Source organism: Medicago sativa, chromosome 3 (genome assembly GCF_051527215.1).
Source record: "Medicago sativa cultivar Bolivia chromosome 3, Bolivia_mono, whole genome shotgun sequence".
Taxonomy (NCBI): domain Eukaryota; kingdom Viridiplantae; phylum Streptophyta; class Magnoliopsida; order Fabales; family Fabaceae; genus Medicago; species Medicago sativa.
This window is the reverse complement of record NC_140751.1, coordinates 11,536,128-11,555,871: the sequence shown is the minus strand read 5'-3', so window position 1 is coordinate 11,555,871 and position 19,744 is coordinate 11,536,128. Positions and strand designations below refer to the sequence as shown.

General features: G+C 35.2%; 1 long non-coding RNA gene across 1 annotated transcript; it reads right to left on the bottom strand.

Annotated features, from left to right (window-relative positions):
- Nucleotides 1-1,494: 1,494 nt before the first annotated feature.
- On the bottom strand, nucleotides 1,495-4,164 carry LOC146935722 (uncharacterized). Its single transcript, XR_015030332.1, has 2 exons — nucleotides 3,085-4,164; nucleotides 1,495-2,026 (listed from the first exon to the last, which is right to left on the bottom strand). It is a non-coding gene; the product is annotated as an uncharacterized LOC146935722 (long non-coding RNA).
- Between the last annotated feature and the right edge of the window lie 15,580 nt (nucleotides 4,165-19,744).

The following is a 19,744-nucleotide window of genomic DNA, read 5'->3' as shown; positions in this document are numbered from 1 at the left end:
TGTTATTCTCCCTTCATCCTTTTGTTGAAATCCTTAAATTAACGTAAGATTATGATCAGCTTCGACCTATATTGTTTGAATGGTGTATATTCCGAATGGGAACACTTTTGGTTTTAGAAATACGACGAATTATTTAGATCTGTTTTTTTTTTTTCCGAAGGAGTTTAGATCTGTTTTTTTATTTATTTCTTTTAAGGCATATAGGTTGAATTAATTCTAATTAAAAAAGTTGAAATTGAATTCATATGTGCGATTACATGTGTGAAGCTCGGCGCGTGTGTATATTTGTTTTGTGAAAAGTGTTTTACAATAGTATACTTTGCGATGATTGTTTTTCTTTAGAATTTGATATGGAAATTTAGATCAGTTAAACAACAAGTAACCGAGTTATTCTATTGGAGGTTATATCAGTTAAACAAATTAGTTTTTGGAAATACAGATATGCAGTCTCTAAACCAAACGGCTTATGTCAGAGAGGAAATTAAAACTTTTTTTTTCCACACAAAACAATCGACATTCATTCATTTAAATTGATAGAGTACATCTATGCAATACAAATTTGCTAAAAACAAAAAGGATGAATTTGTGAACAAACTCACAACATATGTTAATAGCATAAAACGACAAAGTACAAATTTGACTATATTAAAATCTCCGGAATAGCCATGCCTCTGGATCTGCAACGTTGATGACGCCAAAGTCATTGGTTGGATCTGCACTGGATCGAAGCTGATCTGACAATCTGAATTGAACAAACACCTAAACAAGAGGGAAAAGACAAACAACACCGCACAAAGACGACAAACAAAACAGGGTCGCACTAAGACGACGAAATCACGAAAGAAAAACCTAATTCGATGTGAAAATAACTTATTTAAATAAAAAGGAAGGAGAAAAACAATGTCGATGGGTGATTTGAGATCAAAAATTGACCATAAACCACCCCTCTTTGATGGATGAAGAAGAAGAAATTTAAAACTTCTTTCTATAACTAATAATTAAAAAAAGATCAATGAGAACAATCTGTATAATACATATATGCATCACATTTTATGAAACTATTAAAACTTTAGTTGTTAACCAAAGGCATATATAATTACCTCCTTTTTTTAGTTTTTCGCAGTAATCTAGTTTTTGAGGTAAACATCAGGTAGGGAGGTGCATGTTTCTAGAAATTTTAGAGCCTTTTTTCTTAAAAAAAAGAAGAAGATAGGGACCTATTGTTTACGCCGATTTTTGGTAACGTAAACTTCAAATGTTCATCGATATCGATCGTGACAAATGTATTTTTAAAGGGGGATCGTTCAAGCCTCGCAGTTTAAGACAATCAACACTTCATCCATTCTTTAAGAACACTAATGTCAGAAATGCATCCAACATCTTTTAATAACAAGTTGTCTCATGACAACATGATAGAAAATTGCTCAAGTGAGCATGTTAAAAAGAAAAAGAAATAGAATAAAGATGAAAAGAAATGCAAAAGAAAAAGGAAAGTAAAACAAGAACAATTACATTAAATTGCAGGAATGTAGAGGGTGGTTGGAATCTATCAATCCATACACTCCTGAACCCGTTTGCTCCCATGGCGTGGGTGTTGCAGAGTTTTAGAAATCAAGAAACCAACCCTTTGTTATTATTACAAACTGATATATATAGACCTTGCATGAAAAACTACCAATAACTTCCTATACTTAGAGCCCTACACTTGGCATAATTACAAGACACTAGAAAATAACTTTCATGCACTAAGACACTAGGAAATAATCTTCAATGCACTTCAGCCTTGTTTCCCGCCATGCGCTCCAATTGAAACTTCGAATTATTTCTCATTGTCTTTGGTCGAAATTGCGGTGTGTCGAAGTCTGTCTGTTATTGGTCGAAATCCCTTTGCACTTTGCAGCATGTCGAAATAACCCATTTGCCTTATCGAAAACATAATCATGAGTTCGACCAAATATTTCATTTTTGGTGTTAACAGAGGCCCCCCAGAATGTTGTTTCTCGAAAGACATGAGAGGAATAACATTCTGAAACATAATACCAAAAATGAGCATTGTATGTGTATGGTCCTCTTCGACCACTTCATAAGAAGTTATTTTTCATCTCTTCAAGCCAAATTCGAATTTAGTAATCCTTCGAACAAATCCAAAATGGATTTATCATGTGAATCGATCTCAAAAATATATATTGGCTTTAATGAACTTTGAATAAATCATTCAAAGATCAATTGGCAGTATCTGCATATAACATTCATGGATACGTGACTTTAATTGTATCTAGACCAATCAAAAGACTTTCGATTGTTTATAATCATAACCAACACAAATGAAATGGGTCGAAAGATTTTTAGCAATTAATGGCAATATCACGTAACAATACCATTTTAACAATTAATGGGCATAAAAAGTACCATTTTATGGAACAATATCACGTAACAGAGGACAATCTTTTATATCCACTCAATTAAATTTGGAATGATGGCAAAGTACCATATTTTTTATTTGAGCATATATACTTGCCTTTTAGAAAATTCAGACCATTTTAACATGATTATGGTTTTCACAAACCATTTTATTTACGGTTTCAAAACCGTCTTTATGGTCATAAACTTTTCAGTTTCAATCTTTGTAAAACATTTCAAAACCATTTTGATAAGATTCTCCAATTCAATTGGTGCCCTCCTTTAATGGCTTCAAATTGTTTTTTTTTTAATATGGCTAAAAAACCATTTGTTTATGCATATAAAGTGTCGGGTCGCGCAAAACTTGAAATGGTCCCACCGGGTGTGCCAATTTGTTTACGCCGATTTTTGGTAACGTAAACTTCAAATGTTCATCGATATCGATCGTGACAAATGTATTTTTAAAGGGGGATCGTTCAAGCCTCGCAGTTTAAGACAATCAACACTTCATCCATTCTTTAAGAACACTAATGTCAGAAATGCATCCAACATCTTTTAATAACAAGTTGTCTCATGACAACATGATAGAAAATTGCTCAAGTGAGCATGTTAAAAAGAAAAAGAAATAGAATAAAGATGAAAAGAAATGCAAAAGAAAAAGGAAAGTAAAACAAGAACAATTACATTAAATTGCAGGAATGTAGAGGGTGGTTGGAATCTATCAATCCATACACTCCTGAACCCGTTTGCTCCCATGGCGTGGGTGTTGCAGAGTTTTAGAAATCAAGAAACCAACCCATTGTTATTATTACAAACTGCTATATATAGACCTTGTAGAGAAAACTACCACTAAATCCTACGGTCTATATTAAAAGTAGAAATAACTTCCTATAACTTCCTAAGACACTAGGAAATAATTTCCATGCACTAAGACACTAGGAAATAATCTTCAAAGCACTTCAGTCTTGTTTGTCACCGCATGTTCGACTTTGCCTTGTTATTGTTGCTACACCATGTCCACGTTAAAGTATTCAAGTCCATAGTAATAAAGTGTAGACATTGGCTTGCATAAGAAAGTATTTGCTAAGTCACGCTCCACACAATGTCTATGCCAAGAATTTCTTTCTTTCACCAAGGCTTCTCCCACAAAAATCAATCATTAACCATGTGCATGAAATATACATTAAATCACTTTGTCGAAAACACGGCGTGTCAAAGTCTGTTTGTTATTGGTCGAAATCCCTTTGCACTTTGCAGCATGTCGAAATAACTCGTCTGCCTTGTCGAAAACATAATCATGAGTTCGACCAAATATTTCATTTTTGGTGTTAACACAGGCCCCCTAGAATGTTGTTTCTCGAAAGACATGAGAGGAATAACATTCTGAAACATAGTACCAAAAATGATCATACACCTTATGGTCTTCTTCGACCACTGTACATATATTAATCTTTGTGAAATTTGCATTTTGTTGGTCGAAAATTTGAAGCAACCATAAGTATGGGGTTATGGATTTTTTTTGTGGCATTTTTCATTACTGTCACGAGAAGCACTTGCCATTTTCAATAGTCTCTAAATGATGACTACACTACATCCATGCATACTTCTTCAACATCAATGGTGGAAAACCATTTTAATTATGGTCTCAAAAACCATTTCCACTACGGTTTTAAAAACCGTCTCTCATAGCCACAATTTGATTTGCAATTTGTCCAGAAATATCAATATTTTCAAAACGATTGTAAGTCATAGGGATTAAATGACCATGACCAATCATTAGGGGCCTCTTAGAGGCTAAAACTCTTAAGTTTCACTGGACTTCTAATCAAGCGATTGTGGGTTCGAGTCCCACTGGGCGTGCCAATTTGTTTACGCCGATTTTTGGTAACGTAAACTTCAAATGTTCATCGATATCGATCGTGACAAATGTATTTTTAAAGGGGGATCGTTCAAGCCTCGCAGTTTAAGACAATCAACACTTCATCCATTCTTTAAGAACACTAATGTCAGAAATGCATCCAACATCTTTTAATAACAAGTTGTCTCATGACAACATGATAGAAAATTGCTCAAGTGAGCATGTTAAAAAGAAAAAGAAATAGAATAAAGATGAAAAGAAATGCAAAAGAAAAAGGAAAGTAAAACAAGAACAATTACATTAAATTGCAGGAATGTAGAGGGTGGTTGGAATCTATCAATCCATACACTCCTGAGCCCGTTTGCTCCCATGGCGTGGGTGTTGCAGAGTTTTAGAAATCAAGAAACCAACCCTTTGTTATTATTACAAACTGATATATATAGACCTTGCATGAAAAACTACCAATAACTTCCTATACTTAGAGCCCTACACTTGGCATAATTACAAGACACTAGAAAATAACTTTCATGCACTAAGACACTAGGAAATAATCTTCAATGCACTTCAGCCTTGTTTCCCGCCATGCGCTCCAATTGAAACTTCGAATTATTTCTCATTGTCTTTGGTCGAAATTGCGGTGTGTCGAAGTCTGTCTGTTATTGGTCGAAATCCCTTTGCACTTTGCAGCATGTCGAAATAACCCATTTGCCTTATCGAAAACATAATCATGAGTTCGACCAAATATTTCATTTTTGGTGTTAACACCTATACACACGCTGTTAGTTTTCTTCTAGAAATCATCATAATATATGGAACTGGAAATTCTTTAGCAGTACATGAAAATTGGAGATTCTCATTTATTTCTTTAACTACTTGTGATCTGTATTTTGATTTGGCTGGCTTGGATTTATTGCACAAAACGCCCCTGGACCTAGCGGCGATCTCGAAAAGACGAAAATACGATGATCGGGGAAGACCAAACCAACATCAGGTTTCAAAATCTAGACGACGATGTACTCTCGAAGCGATTCTCCCACCTGAAGCAATTCTCTTTCTAAGGAACATCAGGTTCTATGTTTTTTGAGAAAATATATTCTTTGATTTGAAGAAAATTTATGCCTAATATATTTTGAGAAAATATATTATTAGAAGAAAATTTATCGCCCAATATATTTTGTGAAAATATACTATTTGATTTGAAGAAAATTTATTGTCCAATATATTTCGGGAAATATACAAATCAATTTTACCAATATCGAGTTCGCAAGACATGACAAAAGTTACGTCCACGACAACAACAACAAACAATCGGGAATGGACGGATTAGTTCCACTCTAGCAATAGGCGAGCTAGTCCTAATTTCATAAGTAGGCGAGCTAGTCCTAGTTTAGTATGAGAAGAAATAGAATAATACAACTATGATCATTTTCTATTGTAAAACAAATTCTGTTATTAGGAAAATTATTTAACTATTCTAGGTACTCAATGGCACAAGTGAAGTGAAGTATTGTTAAAATGTCACATAGAAGAGATTCTGTCAAGGAAAGCCTTGGTATTTAAGTGGTCTAGGTGACCCACCTCTCTTTCCTGGGAACACCTTTTATGCACCATTTACTTTGCAGAACTAAACTAACTGCCTAGTAAATACATAAATAATGGAGTAATAATGTCAGATTAGACAAAGTTGACACACATTAGAAGAATAAATTTGAGCAAAAGAAATAGTTCCAACTTCATAGGAGAAATAAAGACACATAGCATAATATAACAAGTGAGTAGGGGGAGAAGGAGTATAAAATAAAAAGAGTGAAATGGGCAAGTTAGTTTAAATCTAATAAGGAAGTAGCGCATTTTGATTTAAGAAAAGTAGTAGGAAGACTTAGTTCCAAATATAATAGAAGAAAGAAAAGGATTAAAATCACAAGATAATCAAGTAAGAAGGTTATTTCAAAACTAATAAGATAATGGAAAGAATAGGAAGGGGAGTAGATAATGTGGGCGAGTTAATAAGAGAAGACAACGAGTAAATAGTTCTCATTAAATAGGATTGTGTATGATTAAGACTCCTTTATTTTGGATGTTTGGAAGTCACGTTATATTTCAGATAAATAAAGTTTGGGAGGCACACAAGCCCGTCAAGGGCGAGATTAAACAAAGGAAGTATTCATTAAAGAGCACACATAAGGAAATGTAGAAAGCAACGGTCCTGCCATTAAGAGCTTGAAGATAAAACGCGGAGCTATCCTAACCGTTTTCGACCTTTGAGATTTGTTTTGCAGGTTTTTAACGAGGCGCCATATTTTCTGAAAAACTATTCGGCATGTCTACTTTATTCTACACTACTCGCCATGTCTACTTTATTCTACACTACTCGCCAGTCTACAGGTTGATTATTAATTGCCATTATATAAAATAATGTTACTCGCCAATGTGATTCGCTTCGCCATTCTCCATAACGATTCTACTAATGCGTCAACCCCTCGCGGCTCTGAACGCCCTGTCAACCCCTCGTGGCTCTGAACAGATTTTTAAAGGTCAACCCCTCGTGGCTCTGAACCAATGCGTCAACCCCTAGAGGCTCTGAAAGCCCTGCCAACCCCTCGTGGCTCTTAACATATTTTTCAAGGTCAACCCTTCGTGACTTTGAACCAATGCGTCAACCCCTCGTGACTCTGAATGCCCTGTCAACCCTTCGTGGCTCTGAACAGATTTTTAAAGGTCAACCCCTCTTGGCTCTGAACCAATACGTCAACCCGACCAGTGGGCTCTGAAAGTCGCCTCAGAAAAAATACGTCAACCTGACTATTGGGTTCTGAACGTCGACTCGGAAAAATACGTCAACTGACCAGTGGGCTCTAAATGTCCTCTGCACAAAAACAAGCAACTCACCAAAATTCTGCACACATGTTCGCCTACAAAGATCCAACTGTAAAATATAAAGCACAAACTATGCTACAAAATTTGACGCAACACCATAGAAAAATCCAACTCATCAACATATTCTCCATAAACGCCATAAACGACAAAAGACAAATCGCCAGCAAATGACTGAAAGGAAATAGCAATCGCCATCATCACTTAAATCGAAGCACCACGAAGCTAAATAAAAGACAGACTTTGAAGAAAACAATAAATAACCGGAAACAACATTATGATCGCCCAAAGGAAACTGAATCAGAGATACCACTAACAAACAATCGACAAACCGTAGCAAAATAGAGCGCAACACTACAAGGAAGAAAAATAAAATTGCAGCACGAATAAGAAATGAAGAAATGCTAAAATACCAAGAAGGACTCTCCCGCTTTAAGTCACATCCAAAAATCATAAGTACTTAGGACGCCATGTACAACTCGCCCCGATAAATTACAATGAAGTTGCAGAGTACCATAGCGCCAAAAAGGGCTCGCCCAAGTTACAGAATATTGTATCACCAAAAAAGGCTTGCACATACCATACACCCATGAACTCGCCGAAGAACATGCAAATGCAGATAGCGCCCATCTTCCAACGTTATATAAATCACTTCGCCTCGTCCCAAGACTCGTGCTTGGGGGGCTGTGGACTATCGACTATACAAATGAGATAGAGAAAGAAAGGAAATGAAGAGAGAACGCGCTTTTTATAGCAATTAAATCCGCCTCGATAATCAACTCGCCAAAGCTATCACAAACCACTTTGCCTTGTCCCAAGACTCGTGCTTAGGGGGCAGGGGACGATCATAAGAAGGGTATACCTTATAGAGATAAGATAGGATATGTGCCCCCTAGGGGTTTTAAAGGAGAATCAAATCACCCCAGGGGGGGTCCTATAAGAATCAGATTATAACAACCAAGGGACATACGCACCACATAAGCTAAAACATAGCCAAAATTTAAAAGCAAATCAATCACTTCGCCTTGTCCCAAAACTGTTTTAAACAGGATAAAAGATGTTTTTTCCCAAAACTGCGGAAAACGAAGAGAGGGAGTTTTTTCACTGTTTTTTCTAGGTTGTATGTTTAATGGTTATGAAGGTGGACGATGAAGATGATGAATAACATGATGGAAGAAGATGAAGAAAGGGAAGAAAAATTAGGTGGTGATAGTGCACTATTAAATACAATAAACCTCAAACCAATCATATACTGTATTTTTTGACAAATAGATCAAACTATTAAGATTAAAAATGAATGAGGTTTATGATAGACCATATATAATGTTGATCCACCTAGGAGATTTGAGGTTAACCCCTTGACGAAAGACACCAAATAGTGTACTAGATGTAAACATATTTAAAGGACTCAAACATACTGATGTAGAATGTCTACATGTCATATAACTATGTACACGTGAGTATATATAGGATCGTTTTCCGCAGGGAGTTGCGTTAATCATAAGCATTTTCACAATCTTTCACATTAAGGTATCCTTTATAAAATGTTTGTTTGTAACACTATATCCAAAGATGACATAAAAGTAAAAACGAGATGAGATCGAACTATTTCGCTTGCGGTATAAGATAACGAGCAAGCATAACAGCAGCAATCTCTCGATCGATTAACAGACTCTAGCTTTATAACCAATATTATTACAATCATTTCTACAACACCCTTCATGTCCAAAGCGACATCGCTATTTCTAAGTTAGAGTTTAAACATTTGTGTCCAAATCCCTTAAACGATAACAAAGTCGATCGGATAACTTAATCGACCGTGTCCAGCCTGATTAAGTATCCGAAAGCATTAAATTCTTGATTAAAAATAATTATCAAAGGTTTACAAACTTGTTAGGAATGATATAACTTAAGATAGATTGTTATTCTAGTTCTAGATTCAAGAGTTCGTGTCCAAATCATCTTGAATCTCATTGAAAGCATTAAACATAAGAATAACAACAATATTGAATCAATAAGCTAGAACCTTATACATTAAAAGATCAAAAGATTACATAATAGCTTGTTTGTTACCTCAATACTACAAAGAAGATAATAGCTACACATAGACATGTATACTATGCAAAGGATGAAGGAAAGATGAAGATTCCATGTCAAGATCCTTCGTGTCCAAAGTGATCTTGAGTTGAATCTACTCCTAAACCACTTGCTTTGTGTTTCTCTCTTGGAAATAGCTCTGACCTCTCTTTTAGAATGTATGAAAATATCAATGGAATAGTGAATGACCTAAAAGAGAGGTAAAAATGCTATTTAAAGGGCCTGTGTTTTTGTACCTGCGCTAATAGCGCAATTCACGCTAATAGCGTGGTAAGTCGGCCTATAATCTGGCCAACTGGAGTGTGCCACGTTGGTACATTTTGGCCTGCTTCGCTCAAACCACGCTAATGGCGTGGCTCTCTGGAGTATTTACGCTAATAGCGTAGCTCACGCTAATAGCGTGTTTCTTGACAGCTTCTCCTTTGCTTCTCTCCAGGTACGCTATTAGCGTATCTCTCTGGAGTGATTACGCTAATAGCGTATCTTACGCTAATGGCGTATTCTTCACAAGTGCTTCAGATTCACACCCCAGGTACGCTATTGGCATATCTCTCTGGACTTTGGCATTTCTTGATCACGCGAATAGCGTAGAACACGCTAATAGCGTATGACTTTGAACTTTGACGTTTCTTGCTCCTTGCTTGTATTTTCCTGCACAAAAAGGGTAGAATAAGGCTCAAAAGCATAAATTACATATTTGCATAATATTTGGAGTTTTCCATGGAGAATCTTGCAAAACAAGTCACTAAAATGCCTAAACTCCCATATGAAATATATCACTTTTAAACACTTATCAAACTCTCCCCAACTTGGCTTTTTGTTTATCCTCAAACAAATCAATCGAAAAGGAAACTAACAAGGCTTTGGACAAGGTTTTCAACACGGTGTCAAACAATTCAAAATAAAAAATTCTCAAATGGTGATTCAAATATGATCGCGCGGGCAAGCATGAAGTCCTCCGCTAGTCTAGATGCAAACTAAGAATGCGAAATATGTCCTAAGCACAAACTATATATCATAAACTTCAAAACATAAACATAACTATCTATGAACCACACCTAACACACTTCTTTAAAAGTAAATGAAATACTATGATAACAATAAGTGAGGTAATGAACACACATCCAACAATCATGCTAACATCCTGATTAAGTTAGGTGTCCATCCAAATATCGTCTCAAAAAGCACAAAAGCATGGATCAAAAGGTCTTTCAAGGGTTATAACTTGGCCGGGCTACAAAAGAAATGTCATATGTGGGGCAATTGATCAGAAAGCCTATCAAAGAGGAACATTCTTTGTATCACAACTTGAAATCCATAATCTTCCCTACCAATAATTACAACCTTTGGTGATTAACAATCTAACCAATAACCTTGACAACTTATTCTATTTTTGATTTTTCTTTCTTTTTCTTCTTTTTCTTTTCTTTTCTTTTCTTTTTCAAATGTACAACTTTTTCTTTGGTTCAATGTTGTCAGGTTATTTTAACAATTTCACCAGAAACTTGACATATAATGCCTCCTTTTCTCCCCAACTTGAATACAACAAAACTCTAATTGAATGTTCCCCTATCCTAAGGCAAGGGACAAAGTACAAAAAGGTTAAGGGTTCAACAAAGTAAAAATATCAAAGTCCTATAAGAGTCAAGCATGAACTGGATTTTTGAAAAATTTCAGGCAAATTCAATGAGCATTGTGCTTATGAATATTGACAGTTCATGTTTGAGGACTTGATTCATTTGGCTCAGATTGGGGTATCAGATACTCGCTCTTCTCACAGGCAGGCTTTATGTGGTCAATTCGGTTAATCTCAATTCAAAAAGTGCCTTGATCCTTTCCATGCTTTCAAACAATTCAAAATAATTATCAGATTTAACATAACTAAAACAAGTTAGACGGTGATTATCGGTCTCCAGCATATATATACAACAGATTGAAGCTACCTCACATTTATGTTAAGTACTAAGTGGTTCAAAAATATTTATGTTTATGACAAGAATTAAATGAGATATATTTTGTGCAAAGTACAAGTTTCAAATTCTTATTAAAAACCTAGAATAACAGGAAATCAATATCTTGGCTTTACGCTTTCTCACAAGTAATATCATTATCACTCACCTGCTTTTGCTCAAACATGGCTCCATGGAGCACTTTAAACTTTATTGTTCATGAGCAATTTTCTTTTGAAAGACACAAGCAAGATTTAAACACAAAAAAAATTCATCCAAAGCAAAACTAAACAAAATAAAATCACAATAAATTAAACTTAAACCAAAGTAAAGTTTTAAACTCAAAATAAACCAAAAGTAATGTGTTAGACACTTAAAACCAAAAGTTTGAAACTTGAAACATAATATAAGTTTGAACTAAAACATAAGCAATAAAATAAAATAACAATTAAACTTCCTCAAACTGTGATGTGTCATCCACAACAAGGTTAGCATCATCGTCTGTGGCCTCATCATCAACATCATCAGCTGCTGCCCCCTCATAAGGACCGGGCCTGCCCTCAGGCCACTGGACATAAGTCTGGTACTGTGCTGATGTCATGAGTGGGTACTCAGGATTCCCCGGATGCAAATGAGCAGTGTTCAAGTCTTGCTGAATGCCTTGGTGACTTCTGTACAATGCTTCATTCTGATTCATTATATGATTGTTTTGATCCCGAACATAAGCATTATGTCTCTGCTGCTCCTGCATGAAAGTTTGAAAAGCAGAGAAGTCGAAATGACCTGTAGATAACTGGGGTGCTCTTTTGTCCCTCTTCATCAGGTTACTGATAAAAGTGTCATCAATGGGATTTTCAATATCTTCATCAATGGGTTCTGGTATGTCAATCTCATTGTCATGAATTAAACCCATAATCAGTCCTGGAAAGGTTAGTGCAGCTTTTGAACCTTTAGAACAATTCACGACCACCCTTTTCATCTCATTGGAAATGATTCTTGCAATGTCCACTTCAATTCCTTTCATTATGCACCAAATGAGTGGTATGACAGTCACTGGAGCATCTGAAGTATGAGCTCTAGGACAAACATTATGGATTAGGAACTGAAAGATAACACTAGCTTTTGCATTCAAGTCCGGGTAAAGTGCTTTTTTTATGATTCCGTTATCATTTCTAACAAATGTCCTACCTGGAAGAAGTATGTCTCTCTCAATTTGTTCAAAGTTCCAATTTCCCCTAGCACTTTCACTAGCATACTCACACAGGCTAGGTATTGTAACATCTTCAGGTTCAGGTAGGTCCAAAGGGTTGCCTAAATATTCATTTATGGTATCCCTATCAAAACAAATAGATTTACCTCGCACAAAAGTGGTGAAGGTAAAAGCATTATCAATGGCGGTGGTTATACCCTCATGTACGGAGTTGCCATAAAACTCCTTCACAAGGTCTGTGTTTATTTCAATGTGAGGGTTAAGGAGTTTGGTCCACTTCCGATCCACAAACATTTTCAAGATTTTTTTTGTTTGGGCCTCTCGAGTTGATTTCAAAGACTTTTTCATGCCAAGTCTTGTATTTGCCCATTTTAATGAATCGGGCAGCATGTGCTGGTGATGGGAATCGGTTCAGGTCAGTGGGTGGTTGTGTAGGTTGTGGTGCGGATGAGCTAGACGCAGTTGTGCCTCTAGGGCGTTTGTTACCAATGGTATTTTTCGGGGCCATCTGCAAAACAACCAGGAGATTCCAACATATACAATTGAAAAATTAGATCAAGAATGAATAAGGCATAAAAAAAATCCAAAAATTTTAAAATTCTGGGCGAATTTTTCAAAGAAATTTCGCTATTAGCGAAAACTAGGCTATTAGCGAAATTCTGCCCAGAATCTGGGAAATTTCGCTAATAGCGCAGTCTGGGCTAATAGCGCAGTTCTTCATATTTTTTTCCCAGATTTTTTTAAAATCTTTGTTCCTGCAATTTTTCAACATAATCCAGCATATTTCTACCCTAATTGCATCCTAATATCTCTACAAGCTCAAAAGGATAATCAAAATCACAACTTTGCACAAGAATCATGAAAATTCTTATTTTTCAAAACTTTTCAAAAATGGGTCAAATTTTCGAATTCTTGATTCTTGTGGCTTGAAGTTGTGATTATTGTTTCTTTTTCCTCAATATACCCTATTAGGAACAGTCTCTATCGCAGTTTCTAATCTTAACCCAAGTCATTCTAAAGAAATTGATTTTCTGAATTTGAGAACAAAGAAAGGAAAGAGTGATTCAAACCTGTTGATTCTGTGAAAAGTATGCAAAACAAGATGAATTGATGCAGATGCAGTGATTGCTTGATTTGAATTGAAAAAGAAGGATTGTGGTTTGAATTTAGGGTTATGTGTGAGTGAGATGAGTTTGAGAGAAAATATGTATGTGTGTGTGTTTTGGAACCGTGAAAGAGAGAAAGAAATGGGGAGTTTTGGTTTTTGTGGGGAGTTAATCAAACCAACACATAGGACGCTTTCGCGTCCACCCGTCGCTTAAGCGTCCTCCCCAGTATGCTCAAAATTTTTGATTTTTCCAATTCTTGCTTTGATTGCTAAGTGATCTAAAACTATATACAAAACATAAAAATACTTACAAAACTGGGTTGCCTCCCAGCAAACGTTTGTTTTACGTCATTAACTCGACGCCTTTATCGATGAAGAATTCATGGCTCGATTAGTGAAATTGTCGACGTTTGTCGATCAACTTCACCACCAAAGTAGGGCTTCAATCTTTACCCATTCCCCGTCCAGTCGGACTTTGTCATTGGAACTTCTACACTACCGTTCCATAAGGCCTTTTTTCTTTGATTGGAAATGGATTAGACCACATAGACTTGAACTTTCCCAGGATTAACCGAGATCATGAGTTACACAGTAACACCATTTGCCCGGGCTCAAAGTTTTGTTTCACAATCCTCTTGCCATGATAGCGCTCACCTTCTCCTTGTACACTTTAGAGGATTCAACGATTGTCGCGCATTTCTCCGCATTCTTGTATTTGAACCTTCCTTTATTCGCCCACTTACTCTTGGTCAAAATTAAGAAATCAAAACGCTTTGTGCGCACAAAACGCTTTGTGCTCTAGTTCAACCGGCAAGTGGCACGACTTTCACATGCCTCATCAAGCTTTAATGACCAATCTATTCGTGATGCCAACACGACCTTCTTTTCTAAGATTCCTTTGAATTCTCGATTGCACACATCGGCTTGACCAAGTGGTTAGTAACATAAAAGAAAGTATAGGTGTAAATATGTACAACAAATATACAAGAACCAGTTTGTGCAAAATTGCTTAACATGACAAAATTGTTTCGATACTTATGAAATTATCCGCTACTCCCCGGCAACGGCGCCATTTTGATGTAGAATGTCTACATGTCATATAACTATGTACACGTGAGTATATATAGGATCGTTTTCCGCAGGGAGTTGCATTAATCATAAGCATTTTCACAATCTTTCACATTAAGGTATCCTTTATAAAATGTTTGTTTGTAACACTATATCCAAAGATGACATAAAAGTAAAAACGAGATGAGATCGAACTATTTCGCTTGCGGTATAAGATAACGAGCAAGCATAACAGCAGCAATCTCTCGATCGATTAACAAACTCTAGCTTTATAACCAATATTATTACAATCATTTCTACAACATCCTTCGTGTCCAAAGCGACATCGTTATTTCTAAGTTAGCGTTTAAACATTCGTGTCCAAATCCCTTAAACGATAACAAAGTCGATCGGATAACTTAATCGACCGTGTCCAGCCTGATTAAGTATCCGAAAGCATTAAATTATTGATTAAAAGTAATTATCAAAGGTTTACAAACTTGTCAGGAATGATATAACTTAAGATAGATTGTTATTCTAGTTCTAGATTCAAGAGTTCGTGTCCAAATCATCTTGAATCTCATTGAAAGCGTTAAACATAAGAATAACAACAATATTGAATCATTAAGCTAGAACCTTATACATTAAAAGATCAAAAGATTACATAATAGCTTGTTTGTTACCTCAATACTACAAAGAAGATAATAGCTACACATAGACATGTATACTATGCAAAGGATGAAGGAAAGATGAAGATTCCATGTCAAGATCCTTCGTGTCCAAAGTGATCTTGAGTTGAATCTACTCCTAAACCACTTGCTTTGTGTTTCTCTCTTGGAAATAGCTCTGACCTCTCTCTTAGAATGTATGAAAATATCAATGGAATAGTGACTGACCTAAAAGAGAGGTAAAAATGCTATTTAAAGGGCCTGTGTTTTTGTACCTATGCAATAGCGCAATTCACGCTAATAGCGTGGTAAGTCGGCCTATAATCTGGCCAACTGGAGTGTGCCACGTTGGTACATTTTGCCCTGCTTCGCTCAAACCATGCTAATGGCGTGGCTCTCTGGAGTATTTACGCTAATAGCGTAGCTCACGCTAATTGCGTGTTTCTTGACAGCTTCTCCTTTGCTTCTCTCCAGGTACGCTATTAGCGTATCTCTCTGGAGTGATTACGCTAATAGCGTATCTTACGCTAATGGCGTATTCTTCACAAGTGCTCCAGATTCACGCCCCAGGTACGCTATTGGCGTATCTCTCTGGACTTTGGCATTTCTTGATCACGCGAATAACGTAGAACACGCTAATGGCGTATGACTTTGAACTTTGACGTTTCTTGCTCCTTGCTTGTATTTTCCTGCACAAAAAGGGTAGAATAAGGCTCAAAAGCATAAATGACATATTTGCATAATATTTGGTGTTTTCCATGGAGAATCTTGCAAAACAAGTCACTAAAATGCCTAAACTCCTATATGAAATATATCACTTTTAAACACTTATCACATACCAAAAATTAATTATGGGATCAAGGTGGTACCAAAAAAATAGTTAAGAGACGAAAAGAACAATTTAAGCTAAAAAAAATCCTATAACTTTAGAACATTTTGCTGTGCAGGTAGCAGTATGTGTGATTAGTAAGAACATATTCTTTCGATATGTGGCCTTGGGAGGTACTTTTTAGTGGAGCGGTGCTTTTGCTTTCCTTGAATTTGTTTGGTTTTGGCTCTTGAACTTGTGGCGAGTTCATCCCCTGGAATTGTTTTCCTATAGTTGAAATCTTTTTTATTGTTGTATTTTCATGTAGTTTCTTTTTTTCATTTCTTATCGGATTCTAGTGAGTACTTCTCGTGCTCATAGCATTTTTGTGGCTGCACTCTTTTTCTAATATAGTTTTTATTTGCCAATCAAGCAAATAAAATAAGAATGTAGTATTACTCAGACGGTTGATTCTCCTTTAGAAAAGGATCTGGATTCTCTCCTGTTAATTCTCTTTTGCTATCCGTTCTGCACTAATGTCAGACGTCCAACCACATTTTTTTGTGTCTCTTCTTGACTGTAATTATTAATTGTTTTCCTTATGATCTCACAAACACCATTGGATAAGGAACATGAGAGAGAACAAAATACACGGGCAAGAGACCATCTACTTCCCTACATACACTATTGACGTCATTTATCACAATTGTTGATATATAACAATAACCACAAACGAAAAACTTTTTCTAAAAGAATTAGATCGTCGAAATTAGATCCTCTCCTGTCCATATATTATGCTCTCTCTCCTGTTCTTTATTCAATGGCGGCTATCCATATTAAAAGAATTACAGCGATAAAACTATACTGGATATTAAAAGTTTTGTTTTTATTTTCTAGGGGTGGCTAATTAAAAGTAATTATCACATATATTATGTCTATAAAATTTATCATAAATCTTTAGTAAAAAAAACATTATTAATCTAATATCATTTGATAATTTATTAACGTAAAAAAAAACTAATATGCCATCTTGTATCGAATTTGATAATTTATTAACGTAAAAAAAAACTAATATCCTATATATAATTTTAAAATATATTTATTACGATATTTAAAAAAATATTAATTACGTAATAAATAATTTTAAATTATGGCCTTTGGTCTATTGTACCAAAAATAAATAATTTAATATCAATTTTTTTTTAATGAGAACGTCAAGTATTAATTTCATCAATTGATAGTACTGCTAAACTATTTATCACTTTTTCCTTACTAAAATACTCAATTTAAGTATGGAGTTCGATGTTCTAACTAATTAAAAGAAAGACAAGCATTTGGGGAGATAGAGCCAATAACACTAAATGGTCTTGTTGTGTGGAAAATTAAAGGATTGGTGCTTACCATTCAGTTTTCCAAATACATGGGACCTATGAGTGTAACATTGTTGAATAATTTACACCAAATTATGACATTTAGTAAATGACTTTGATTAATCTTAAACTCCCATTGAGCCTCTAACTAGTATAAAACCAGATAACTCCCTATGTCTTATGCACCAACACTAATAATAATAATATTACTTCTTAAAATGGCTAATTCCTTTTTCTTATCCTTACTAATGTTGTTCCTTGCTGCTCTTATGCCTGTTCCTCAAGGGTTTGCTAATACAGTTTATTTCAGGCCAGGGCCCCAATTTAGAAGCCCCCAATATCGACCAGGAACTCGTCCCTGCTCGAAGAACAACCGGGTATATCGTCCAGGTTGCCCTCCACCCACACATTTGTAAAACATGAACGCTACAAGGCATATCAATATCTACTAAATAAGCGGTCCTAGTTACCATGTACTATAATTTGTATATCTTGGCTAGAGCTCACATAATTAAATGTGGATAACTGGGTGTTCGGGGTTCGAACCCCGGCCCTCGCATAAATTATGCAATGTCCATACCAACTGAGGTAAGTTCATGGGGACGGTTTTCCATCTTTCTTATTCCACTTATGAATACATGTTTTACATTATCAATTAAATCCCGAATGTTCGGCCAAGTTGAGAACATAATATGTGTGTTATATCAATGTAAATCATGAGAGAAAATCATGATATGTGTGCTCCAGATTTGCAAATAAATAAAGTTTATGATTTTGGGATTGTGAGGGTATTGAATCATTGATCGATCATTTAGAAATACATTCAAAAAAACTGAAATTTGAAATTTTTGTTAACCTGTAGAAAACTCAAAATAAGTTTTTCTAGATCTAAAAAAGAAATCGTAAGTTTTAAATCTCCCTCCTATTTTTTTTTTCTTTCTCTAAGATGTATATTCCAGAAAATTTAAGTATTTAAAAAGTTAAAAAAATAACATAATCTGATTTTAATAGAAGTTCTTAAAAAACTCAAAATTTGAACAAATTGTGAGTATTAGAATAATTATCATTAAGAAATTTAGACCTAAAAGAACTTGCATATATCTCATGAAACTTGGACCTCAAGAAATCTTGCACCTCACAAAACAATTAATGTCAACAATATGCAATTATATGTATATTTCCTTATTTAGCATTAATTTGTGGTCGCGTCTTGATGCTGTCGTATTACAATGGATATATGGGACATTCTCAAACGATATTCTCAACACCATCATCAAGCGCGATTCAACCGCCAAAACTTCCATGGAAAAGGTTGTTTAACATTCTCTATGACAACAAAAACTATAGAGCTCTCTATCTAGAACAAGAGTTCTCGCGAGTCAACATGGATAGGTTCCTCACAAGTCATGTTGCATTTGGAGAATTAGCTGCAATGCAAAGTGATTTTTATTTGGTATTTTTGTCAAAAACAAAGAGTAAAAAGGTCATTTTTTGGAAGTGATAAGGATGGTGAAATATTACTGTGATTCCTATCTAGTAAAACCAAAATCAGCGTCTAAGAACTTTATATTGATTGGATATAATTTTTACAAATCGATCTAATATCAATGGGCAGAGATTACATTATTTTTTCAAATGGCCATTAGTTGAAGAGATTTACTGTTTTCATCAGTGACTTATCATCATAGTGCTTGATTGGATGGATCCATGTCCGATCTAAGTTTTGTAGCATTGATAGGTAACTATGATTCCATATACCTCAATATTAATGATATCAACCTGTTTTTTACCGTTCAACCTTGGAGCTTCTTCAATGTAGTTAAGTTTTAAATTAGTCGACTTGAAATCACGATCTAGTGTTTAGCACTTTACATGTCACCGCACATATAAGGAATTCGGAAAACCAAAGGCTTACTAGATCATCTGATCCCTTAACTTTATTCTTTGTTTTAAATTGGTCCCATAACTATTAAAATTTGTAAATTGGTTCCTTATCTAAGTTGCCGTTAATCATATTTGACATCTCTGTTAATTTTTTAATGTCTAATATTTCTGATTGATTTCAGCCATTTGATTACAAACCATTGGTCTTCTCCGTTGGTGGTTCACTGTCACAAACAATAGGTCTGCAATCAAATGACTGAAATCGTATAAAAAATATTACATTGAAAAAATTAGCGGAGATGATTAATATGATTAACTACAACTGAGATAAGGAACTAATTTGCAATAGGAATGTATTGAAACAAAGAATTAAATTAAGGGACCGACTGATTAATTAAGCAAAAACCAAACTACATGGTTGTTTGCACACATGTATACACAAATATAATTGGTTAGTAAACAAACTAAAAG